This window comes from Bradysia coprophila, unplaced genomic scaffold (genome assembly GCF_014529535.1).
Source record: "Bradysia coprophila strain Holo2 unplaced genomic scaffold, BU_Bcop_v1 contig_297, whole genome shotgun sequence".
NCBI lineage: Eukaryota > Metazoa > Arthropoda > Insecta > Diptera > Sciaridae > Bradysia > Bradysia coprophila.
In genome coordinates this window covers 7,610,502-7,622,644 of record NW_023503555.1, presented here as the reverse complement: position 1 = coordinate 7,622,644, position 12,143 = coordinate 7,610,502, and the positions used below count along the sequence as shown (strand labels likewise).

The following is a 12,143-nucleotide window of genomic DNA, read 5'->3' as shown; positions in this document are numbered from 1 at the left end:
GTTGGGTTTTACCTTACGAGCACGGTAAAGGATCTTCCTTCGGGGCGGAAGAGACATATTACCTGAAGCTGAAAACCTCTAATTCGCTAAAAAAAAGAATTGTAGCATGAGTCAGGAAAATAACTGTGACATGCCCTTGAAACCTAAACCAATTTTCTTGTTTTCTTGAGGTGTGTAATAAGCCAGTTTCGACCCTTGGGAAAACAAAAGCATGTAACTGACCTGACCATTAAAAGGTCCTTCAATTCTACAGTAAAGAATTCATTTAATTAATTTCTATTTTTAGCCATTTTAGCAATGAAATTGTTAGAAGAAATTGAGAAAAGCGGAGGAGAAATTTAAAAATAAACCTCCCGACTGTTAATATACCTCAACATCACAAAGAAAAAAAAAAACATTCCCTTTGATTACACCTTCTCTTATTTAAATACTGAAGCCAGATTGACTGAATTATATTTTCTCAAATATTTGCTTGCTGTTGAAAATTTCAATTAAATTTCCATTTCTAAAAAAAATTAACCAAATCCCTCACCTGTGGCAAAAACTACGTTCATTGAAAGTGTTTTTTTGAAAGCAAAGGAAAAAAGGGTTATTTGTCATGGTAAAATTGAAACATAAATAAGGAATCGTTGTGCTGAACATATGTAAAATGAGGGTGAAAAATATTCCAAGTTTTTTTTTCGGTTATTTGTTATTTGTGGCTGGCTCAAAAAACCGAAAAAAAGGTGAACATAAATCCTTTCACTTTTCGATATGACTTAGAGTGTTTATTAACAACATCCTTTTTGGGAAAAACGCATCAGTACGTTGAACGCATATGTATCCAGGAAATGATGATCTTCCAAACAGAAATTCTCTTTTTTTTACTTGCTTTACTCGTTTTATTTTCTCAAGAGAAAAAAAAACGTACACAACCAAACAGAACAGACATTCAATTAATTTAAGCTTGGCAGCGGTGAGAGAATTTATTGGTGGAATATTAGGGTTATCCTTTGAAAGGGAATATTAATTATAATGAGCGAAAATAACGAGGATGCCATTATCGACATATTGCTGACTATATTGCAACATTTTTCCAATCTAATTAACGAGTCTGTTACTTTATTTAATTTAAGTCAGGATTTCTGGTGTGGAAGCACTCCATCAGCTTATATAAAATGAGACTTATCAGAGTTCGTCGATTACTTTAATCGTTACCGTCGATAACAGATGAGATGATGGCAACTAGTCATTACAAGCGACCTGAATTTCCCGGATAATTATTATTACTGAAATAACGTTCTTTCCATAATCTTTATCCTCCAACAATCGATGTATCCAGTAAATTAAGGGTTTCCACTGGAAACCCTTAATTGACTGGAAAATTTCCAGTTTATGATATTTTAGCACAAAATTTGAATACGCCTTAGGATTATGATTAGCAACTAACTTACGAAGATGACGACTAACATACCTTATCACTTGATAAACATTTGATTAATCATGTTAATCATCTAAATGGTTTCCTATCGTAAAGAATTCAATTCTTGAAATCACTGCACCTAGCATCAACACTGAATTGACAAGTGTCAAATTTGGAGGCTTTAGTGACAAGAGCTACCGCTTAGTATTGTTTGTATGTTTTAACTCATACAACGAAAACCAGTCATCTATCTTTACAAAATAAATGAAGTGCTAGAAGCAGTGCTGTGAATTAATGCAAAAGCTCAAAAATTCTAGAAAATTCCAAGATTTAGTTTCATGTTAAAATGTAGCAAATATGATACAAAGTTGTTGGTTGGATCGAGGATATCGAAAAACATTAGTCCTTGCAGTTCTACTGTTCTAGAATAGGGAAGACAGTGGACCATAAAGACGTCACTTATTTTTAGGAACTGATCTGTGGTGACTTCAAACTGGTTAAAAGTCCGGATGTTAGCCGAAAAAGTGGCCGAAAACGTAAGTGTTTCGACCAAGGAAGTAGAAGAAACGTCAAGATTATTTTGGATGGGTTACACCTTAACCAGTCACAGAAATTATTTCATCGAGAAACAGGACCAATAAAATGGTTACGTGCATTAGGAAAATCGTCAATAACGTTCCAGAAAAGAAATTTTTCACAATTCTTGTTCAGAAATGAAGGAGAGGGAAAGTAGTGATGAGATGTCTGTGCAAGAAACTAGAAACACTAGAAGTAGCATCCCAAATTACAGCTACGTAACTTTCCCAGATTATATCTCAGGCTACTGAAGATGGATCATGGCTGGCCGGAAGAACTCAGAAGTATTTGAATGTAGCTTTTAAATGACACCACTCTTATGAAAAATGGGTAGGAAATCGCCAGTGAAAATGTCTTCACTGAGTCTTCAATGAAGGAAACAAAAATTTTAAAAATCGGTTCAGCACTGGCTAGAAAATAGGCAAAAGAAATTTGAGGAATGACTCCAATATCATTAGTCCAGGTAGTATTAGTCAATATTGTCCAGCTACGAACTTGACACCAAACATTATATTCCTCGTCGATTAAAGACAAAAGTTCCAAAATTGGTTCCGCAATTCTCAAGTTGTAGTGACATCAAGAAACCAGAAAAATCTTTTGAATCTAAATGAACTTGAACGTAAGACTTGTTAACAGTTATGGGAATAAATTATATGGAAATATATGGTATGGAACCGTGTCTCGGACTCAAAGAAAGATAACATTTTCAAAAAAAAAGCTATTCTCGTGACAGCCTTGGAAAGATTTTATGTAATTTTATATGGTGACCTCGTCATTGGAACTTCTTCACAATTATACTGACGCTTCCCTCCAACAAAGTCGTACCGAATTTCGTTGAAAAACTTTAACCCAATTACCAAAATTAGAATTAGATAATTGCTAGAAAAGTTAAAAAGGACTGATTGTGTGTGACTACCAGGTATATATCAAGTGTGTGTATGTAGAGTACAGATACTTACAGTGAAACATACGTATATACGTATCCCATGCGTTCTAAAACGTATTACTGTCCAGCAAAAAGATATTGTAAGATAGCATGTTTCCACATTTACCAAAAAAATTCAGTAATAGCAGTCCGTACGCAATTATTATGAATAATAAATGTAAATCGACATTTTTTGGGGGTGGTGGTGGAGCGGGTGGTTGTACTATAGTGGGCAATAACCAAAAAATAAACTAAAAAAAACCGAAGGAACTTTTACAATGGAAGGTGGAAAATATGAACCAAATGTCTAATATTTATGGCATATACGAATTATTCAATATTTCAATATTCGATATTATTACATACACTTTCTCTCCACTTTACATTTAGAGCAACATAATTTACATATTAAAAATTTTCGTTCATTTTGGCCTTACTTTTTTGGGAATTGTGACAAATGATGTTTATTAATATTTTATGCCATTAGCGTTTTAGCGTCCATTAAATTCATATTCTACATGGTTAAATGTATAACGAAATAGAAAGAGATACGTTGTCGTTCTGATGTTACAATGGCGTATATAGTTCTGAAGTAATATTACCTACCCGTTCGAAATTACATACATCCATATGTGAATTAATAGCCACCTTATTTATTCATTAAATTTTTGTGTTTATGTAAGGAGAATAATGCGTGTAAAATTTTGAGAAAGTTTTTTTATTGGGAAAAACCAATTTAGCCCGAAAAGCTATTCGATTCGATTTTTATTATAAACGGCTTTGTTGTTAGGGATTACTGTAATTTTAAAATACTTAAATATTTTCGCCCATAAAAAAAATATTTTCATGCGTCAAAAATTTTCATGCGTTACAAAAGTATTGCAAGCGTCAAAAGTAATTTCCTCTTTCAAAAAAATATTTTTCTCTGAACCTGTTACAGAGTCTGTAATACAGACGGCGTCATCTATTATCAACAACGACAACAATAATAAATGACAAGCTCTGACTAAAAGAGGTTTTATAAAGCAAAAAGCATGTTCCAAATCCAAACAAATGAAGTAAAAGATTTCTGAAATCAATCTCTGAAAACATTGAAGTAATAGTTTGAATAGTGAAATTGTTAATATAGACGGTAATGTGACAGGTTAAAAACAAAATTTACTCAAAAAGAAATTTCACGTGTTACGTTACAAAAATCTGATCTTGTTTGAAGAACGCATCCACGACGCATACGGAAAAAATTCAGACGTCGAATAACGCATGGAAATAATTAAAAAATTGCGCATTCTTCCCGACGGACAAACAACACAAAACAGTTGCGAAGAGTTACATGCGAAACTACAAATAGTGAACAGTGAACCACTTTAATAATAGTCCAGGTGCTTGTGTCAGAAAAAGTGGCTCCGCTTGCTTTTCGATTTTCGAATTTTTTTGATATCGCATGTTGTTTGTAGTGAAAAAGTATAGAACTAAATTTTGTTCCGGAAAATGGAAAATCGATTTTCCGGCCGGAAAAGCCATTTGTATGAAAAACTTAAAAGTGGAATATCTCGCGATCCCGATGACTTTTCTGAGATTTTATTTTTGCGTTAGTTAGAGTCATTCAATGCTAAAATATTATGAAAGGACTTTTTTCTTGAAAAAAAAAAAACTGGCGGCGGTACTTATGTTCCAAGAAAAAGTGTACCGGAAAATTCCTCAACTTTGTTGAATGATAATGGCCAATTCTTAGTCAATTTTGATAAATAAAAGTGATTTGGAAAGGTATAAGTAAACTCTGACGATCTCAATTATGACGATTTTTTGATGAAATAGAGCAAAAAGTCGAATAGAAGTTCGTTGAATTCCTAGGTTCTAGAACATGGAAGATGTATTACCAACTTCTGATGTGAAGAGTGCCCTACACATAGGAACTGACCTCTGACGATCTCAATTATGACAATTTTTCATGAAATAGAGCAAAAAGTCATATGGAAGCTCGTTGAATCTCTACGCTCTAGAACTTAGAAGATGTAATTATAAATTTCCGAGGTGAGGCCTGCCCTACGCATAGGAGAACTTGGAAGATGTAGGTATCAATTTCTGAGGTGAAGAGTGTCCAAAACATAGGAACTGACCCTTGAAGATCTCAATAATTGCATTTGGTGAGACGAGAACAAAAAAAGTCTGTTAAAACTCGTTAAATCTCTGGGTTCGGGAAGAGATACGTACCAATTACCGGCATTGATGCCTACGTAATTGCTCTTTAAAAATTTCGAGCTTTTGTTTTTAAACTCCCATAATAATACCACAATAATAATACTGAATTTTGATTGTGTGCCAAATTCACCCGTAGAAGGATAATCTGGCACACGCTGGCCCGTGTGCGAGATTATCCGATGCCACCAGGGCATATTATGTTGAACTACGAATTTTTGCAAAATTTCGCACATTTTTGCGAATTTAATTCTACATAATAGTGTTACACTATTTCCACATAACTGAATTATTAGACCAGCTCCGTGTGTAGTGATATCTTTCTAAAGAATTGCATTTCATTACGAGTTAGTTCCCGTTGTCCTGCTGGATTTAGATTCTTATCCAAAAATAAAACACTTTTTTCGTCAAATACAATGTGAGAACCATCTGGCCTTTTATAGGGATGACACTTTCTAATATCTACAGCGTCACTTCCACTCTGTGGTGTTGCACGTACATGCTGCAAAAATGTATTTTTATTTTTAACAGAAAAATGATTTAAGTTTTCAATTTTTTCCATATTTCTATACCTGTAACAGTAATCCGAAAATTGCTATTGTTAGTAGAGCTACCAGTTTCATTTTTCGGTGTATGTCGCACCTCACCTTACAGTCTTCAATCGTGATTAATGTACCTCTGTTTTCCGACATGGACTTTTATAACAACTTTTTATCGACAATTTAAACAAACCTTTTTAGCAACTGTTGCGATGTTTATGCGATGTTCTACTCTTAAAATAAAGGTTCAACAATATTTATGCTGAATATTGTGATAATGCACATTGAACCATTTTTCAGAACCAGCTTACTCAAATGTTTACGAGTTGAAATCGGAAGCAAATGAAAACTGGAACGGAAAAACGGGTAATTGTTATATTGCAGTAAAATATTGTGTAAATATAAATATTGTTGAGTCTCTATTTTAAGAGTAGAACATCGCATAAACATCGCAACAGTTGGTAAGAATGTTTCCTTAAATTGTCGATAAAAAGTGATAAGTCGATAAAAAGTCCACAGAAAACCGAGGTACATTAATCACGATTCAACACTGTAAGTGTGATCACACAACGTAACATGAAATTGGTAGCATTGGTAATTATCGGGTTACTTTTACAGGTATGATAATATGGGAAAAATTTAAAACTTAAATGATTTTTCATTTAAATAAAAATAAATTTCCACAGCATGTATGCGCGACACCGCAGAGAGGAGGTGACGTTAAGACACCAGTAGTTGTTAGATCGTGTAAGGGCGTTAGAAGGCAAGATGGTTCTTTGGTTAAATTTGACGCCAATAGTGCAGTGTTTTTAGATAAGAATTTAAATCCAATAGGACAAAGGGCACTAGGCTCTAGGGAAAGAGAATTTCTTAAGCGGCTATCGCTTCATCCGGACGTGTTATAACAAGTCAGTTCCGTGGAACCCAATAAGGCAATACGCTTATATCAACAAGAATCAACGGAAAAATGTGTTACCAATTTATTAATAAAAATTAAAAATGAAGGCAAAGACAAGCGACGTTTTTCTTCTATTGCAAACTTGATCAATTTATTCTTGCACAGTTCTTGTCCTTGTTAACTAGGATTTTTGTGTACTCAGCCAGCTATTCATCTGTTATCGATAAAACCGACTAATAGTCATTGACATAACTAGGTATAAAAAATTAGAGTTTTAGTGTGAATTCTGTTGATTCTGTTGAAATCCGGAAAATCTATCAAACTCGTTCAGACAGCTACTCCTTCGTCTGCAGTTTCTTGGCATTGCTATTTTTTGGTCAAGTGGTATCGAAAGATTATTCGGATGGATCGGAAATGAATTTATTGGACATAACAAAGAAATGTTAGTTGCCTCCGCTCTCGATTTTAGTTTTAGAATCGGATCGTTGACTAAAGATCTGTTCAAGCGATTCGACTGTTTGTGACAGCAAAATGCAGTAAGCGTACACAAGCATGTAATAGTATACATTACGTCCGAGATTCCAAATTTTTATTTTGACGAATGGGGACTTAATGGCAATCTTACGTAATTGCTTGTAAGTTATTGTTTTGGCTTGTGTGATTACTCCACTCGGCTCATCCCGCAAAGCTAACACTCGCCAAAACAGGTCGATGAGTCAAGAGTAATGAAGCGGATATTTCGTCTGTTAACGACATCGACGACAAAAATCACCCATGACATTCACTGCACTGTGGTCTTTTACAGCAAAATGAATGGTTTAACAAATGAAGTAACAGATTTTGTATCAAAACATTAGAATAGTTGAACAAAAGATGTAAAAGATGCGACAATTAATATGCTTACCGTCTGTTAAAGGTTTTTTTTCTCACAAGCACATCATAGTTGCTGGAGAATCACAAAATTAAATTTTTTTTCGGGCACAAATTCGACTAATATTGCATTTCGTGACAAGAGAACATTTGCGACCATAAGTTAAACAATTTTGATCCGAACACGTTATACCCAAATTGGCGATTCATGTATACCAACCATATGCTATTCGTAATTTGACAAAAAAAAATAAAAACACCACCGAATAACCCACTGATATATTTCCAAAACATCAACAGTGTTCCTCATAATTAGATTTGATCGCAAGATTGTTGGGTTTTTTATTCACTTACGCTATATACACCCTACACCGTTGCATAAAATAAGTTCTGTCATGTGATAATATTCAATTTATAAATTTCGTTCGAAAGAAAACGTTTCGATGCAGTTTTTACCCTCATCGTACGGTTCGAATAAAAACTGCGGGTAGGTCAATTGTGTTGTTTTTTTAGCCATAAACTGGTAAAAAATGTTTTTTCTTTCATTTCTTTTTTCTCTCCTGTTATTCGTTTGATGGATACGGGGCACAAGGCATTTTTTGGTAATTAATTTCGATTAAACATTCGCGTTTTGATTCTATACGAAATCGGTTTCCCACAGACTCCGAAAAGGGAAGACTCAATTTAGCCGAATAAAAAACATAATCACACACGATTGTGGATTGATGTTGGTAGAGACTGTGAGCGGATTTGGATAACTGTGCGGATTTTTAATTGGCATCAGATGGTGGGAATTCGTCTCGTAACGAAAATATAGTTAATATGTCGATATAGCGTACACATTGGAGGTGCGCTACCAATTTTATTATATGGGCTCAATCTTGCTTGGACTGACACATACAAGCTGAGAACATTTCGTTCTGACAGTTCAAAGACTCCAGGCAAAAATTGTCCTGAAGATTGAGACTGATTGAATTAAAGTAGACTTTTCATTTCTTTCGTTATTGCAGGAGTGATGCTCTCTTGGTACTCGCATACATGTACCAAAAATTTGGAGGCTTTTCTACATATGACATTTGCTAATGCTTGGAGCAGTGCTATGCACTTTGACAAATTATTCTTTAAAATCCTTGTACAGGTATTACTTACAATGATTGCTCCTTGAAGCATAACAAAAGCTCATTCGATGAATAGATGAATAATAACGTGCAGCCACAGTACAAATCGTATACTCAAATCACTTCTTCTTCGTTACTTCATCATTTCTTACCTACCTTTCACATTCGACATATGTTTATAGTACAGTTTATAGAGTTGAAATGATAACAGATGGCGCTGCGCTGACCAAACCGGCTGAACGAAAACAACGCCATCTGTAATCATTTCTCAGTTTCTTTTGTTACAAGTATTTCCAGAAGATTGATACGAAATCTACTACTTCATCATATGTTTGCCAGATTATTTTGAGTTAGTTGACACATGGATGTTGATTTAATATAACAATAATGACAATTTTGTCGACGATAATTTTCAAGAGTTTTCTAGAATCTAGAGAATTTACAAAAAAAATCAAATTTCCAGAATCCAAGAATTTTCTAGAAATTTGTAAAAATTTCCAAAATTACAAGAAAATTTTTTACATTTCCCACGAATTTTAAAGAATCTCAAGAATTCTGAGAAATCTCATAAATGTTGAAAATTTTCACGAATTTCAAGGACCCCGAAAAGGTTCGTGAATTTTCAAAATTTTCGAGAATTTTCATCAACTTTAAGAATTTCACGAGTTTGGAGAATTTTCAAAAATTTTCGAAAAAGTACAATGTGCAAAGCTGTCCACAACTGTAATCATTAATAACATTGTTGAAATATGCCTGGATTTATGCTGTTACGTATATAATTAAAGAAAAACAAATCACCAACGTATGAAGGTCATGCTCGAACGTAATTTCATAATTCGCTGTGCTTAGAATGTAAATTTTGCAAGGAACAAATTAATAGTTCTATTACATTCGCCTAGTATAACCAACATTTTCACGAAACACAAAATTTCATGTATAACTTTCGTGCTAATTTTTTTTCTATTTTACTTTTTGGTTTGAGCAGGTTTTCGTGTATTTCATACAGCACTTATAGAATTATCGTTACACTGTTAAAGGAAATGGAGATTTGAAATTCACGATGAAAAGTTCTCGATCTTTGAACATTTCGACAGTGGAAAAGGGAAAACTCTTAACATGTCTCGTAAATCTCACGAAAGTCTTTAAACATTTCACCACACTCAATAGGGTGTGATTTATATTCGGGAGGATTTTTTTCTTTTTTTTTTCATTCTGTTCATTTCACATTTTATTCGAATTGAGTTTTAACAATGTATAAATTACAGAGTGTAATGATATTGTTTTCAAGGTAAGTGGATTGCATGATAAAACCTTTATAGTAGATTCACGCTTTGGATAAGCTTTCGCCACAACAATTTCTCTCGTTTCTAGACATGCAAAATTTTATATTTATAAGACCTTTTTTGTCGTCATTTTTTATTCAAATGTTTTTTTGTCTCCTTCACAAATCAACAAACTAATGGCTTCCACCAAAATTCATTATTCGTCATTTTTCATTTGTTTTTCATATATAAAATGAGTGCTGAAGTTAAGCGCTTTCGGGGCAGTTTTGATATGCTTTCATGCATGGATTTTGCTGTACATTTTTTTCCTCCGTAAATTATTTTAAGCTAGACATCGACATCGACTATGTTTTTAATAAAAATGCAAATTTCGTTCTGATTTTTATCTGCACCACATAGTGCACCAAATGAATTTCTTAGATTTATCCAGATTTGGATGATCTGACCATACGCATACCTGATCTGATAATCTAAGAAAAATTCAAATTAACCAAATGCAAATTGAGGTGTACGACGCTTCTAAACTAATTAATGATTGAAAGAACCATAGAAAATGAGACATGAGAGCATTGACTAAAAATAGTAATGCTAAAGCAACACTTAACTGTGTTTACAAAATTAGGAGTCAAAATATCGGACAGTGTACGCTGCATTCCATACACTTCTAATATAACGAAATTTTCAAGCGTACCTTCTCTGCGATTTTAGGCCTCCTAATTTTGTAAATAAGGTGTATGCGGTTGCTTTAGATAGCTCTGCCTTGGCGACCTGGTTGGACTAAATTCAAAAGTTGATACCAGTCCATTGATATTCATACAAGTCAGTGGCTTTTTATTAAGCATGGTAGGGTATTTTGGCACACAATACAAATTCGGGGTGTGGCAGTTTCCTATTCTCTTCAGAATAGAGTTAACTTCAATACAAATTCACCACTCTACCTTGCGGTACCTTTGCCACTAAACGTGAATGTTTATGAAAATAGAAATCGTGTGAAATGAGTGCGTGAAATGAGTTAGTAAAATGTGTTTGTGAAATGAGTCTGTGGATTCCACAGTGTGTAATAAGTGTGTGGAATGAGTGCGTGGAACGAAAGTGTGGAATTAGTGTCACAAATGGGCATCATGTGTCAAAAATGCGATTCTCAAATAAAGATATTCAAACTGGACTCCAGTTACTGGAGCATATGTTTATGACTTACTGATTATGAGAAATGGTAGTAAAGAGGAAATATTGTGCCAGCATTGTAACGCGTGTGCTATACAGCGAATTCTTTTGTTTAAAATTTTCACTAAGTTTCCTATGCAAATTACGGAAGTATCTTGAAAGAATATGATGACGTTATTTATGAATGATCTTAATAGTATACGAATGATGAGAGCAGAGACACTCATGTAGTATTCGCTGAAATCGAAGCCCCTATTCTTTGGTCATAACTAACACAAACCTCAGAAACATCCATTTAAATAATGAAAATAATTTGTCAGGTTCACTTACATCGAGCGGTGTTGTGTCATCAGGTACTATCCAATGCAAGACCTTTTTATTCATGGCTTTTCACTTCCTATATTTCACTGACGTCCGCTGTAAATTTATTTGCTATTCCAAACAGTCCTAATTTCATACTTAGCAAAACGCATTTACGCACTCAAAAAAACCGACGTTAGACAATTAGAATAAGCAGCTGATGATGATGAGGTGGGTTGCCATTAATATTTCTTTTCGAGAATAGATAACGAAAACAAAACAAAAAAATTGGCCCAAAAATAATTACATCGAATGTGAAAGCAGATGTTGAATTTACAATTTTTGTTTCATTTTTATTCGTTTTTTTTATGTATAATAAGGGGAAACATCCAGACACTAACAATGCATTTATATTTATTTGCACCTTGATGATACCTTGCACCAATGCTATTTTCGACTAAAAAACATTTTATTGATATGATAAAAATCGAACGATTAAGGTAAAATTTACTCGATCATACCCATGCTATGGTGGTGCGAGTAGTCATACATATACGTATGGTACTTCAAGGAATAGGAAACGCACCAACGTTAGAGTGAACGTCACACAAAGGAGCAGATAGAAAAGAAACAAATTAAAAGCAGTGACATACCCAAAGCTTACAGCCGTATGAAAGTGACCTATTAAACTAATGAAGTACGAGATTTTCCAAGGTCAAGGTTAAGGCGCTTCACATGGCAATGTAAACGTTTGCATGAATAACGCCCTAAGCTCACTAAAGATAGGTGAATATGAAAGATTACTTAAAACAAGTGAAGTACCAGATTTAATGATACGGTTGGGAAAAGCTACATATCGTTTTTGATGTAAA

The 12,143-nt window shown here is 33.9% G+C and overlaps 1 long non-coding RNA gene across 1 annotated transcript; it reads right to left on the bottom strand.

Annotated features, from left to right (window-relative positions):
• Positions 1-3,814: 3,814 nt before the first annotated feature.
• On the bottom strand, positions 3,815-11,125 carry LOC119079007. Its single transcript, XR_005088097.1, has 3 exons — positions 11,097-11,125; positions 10,408-10,411; positions 3,815-3,826 (listed from the first exon to the last, which is right to left on the bottom strand). It is a non-coding gene; the product is annotated as an uncharacterized LOC119079007 (long non-coding RNA).
• Positions 11,126-12,143: the final 1,018 nt, after the last annotated feature.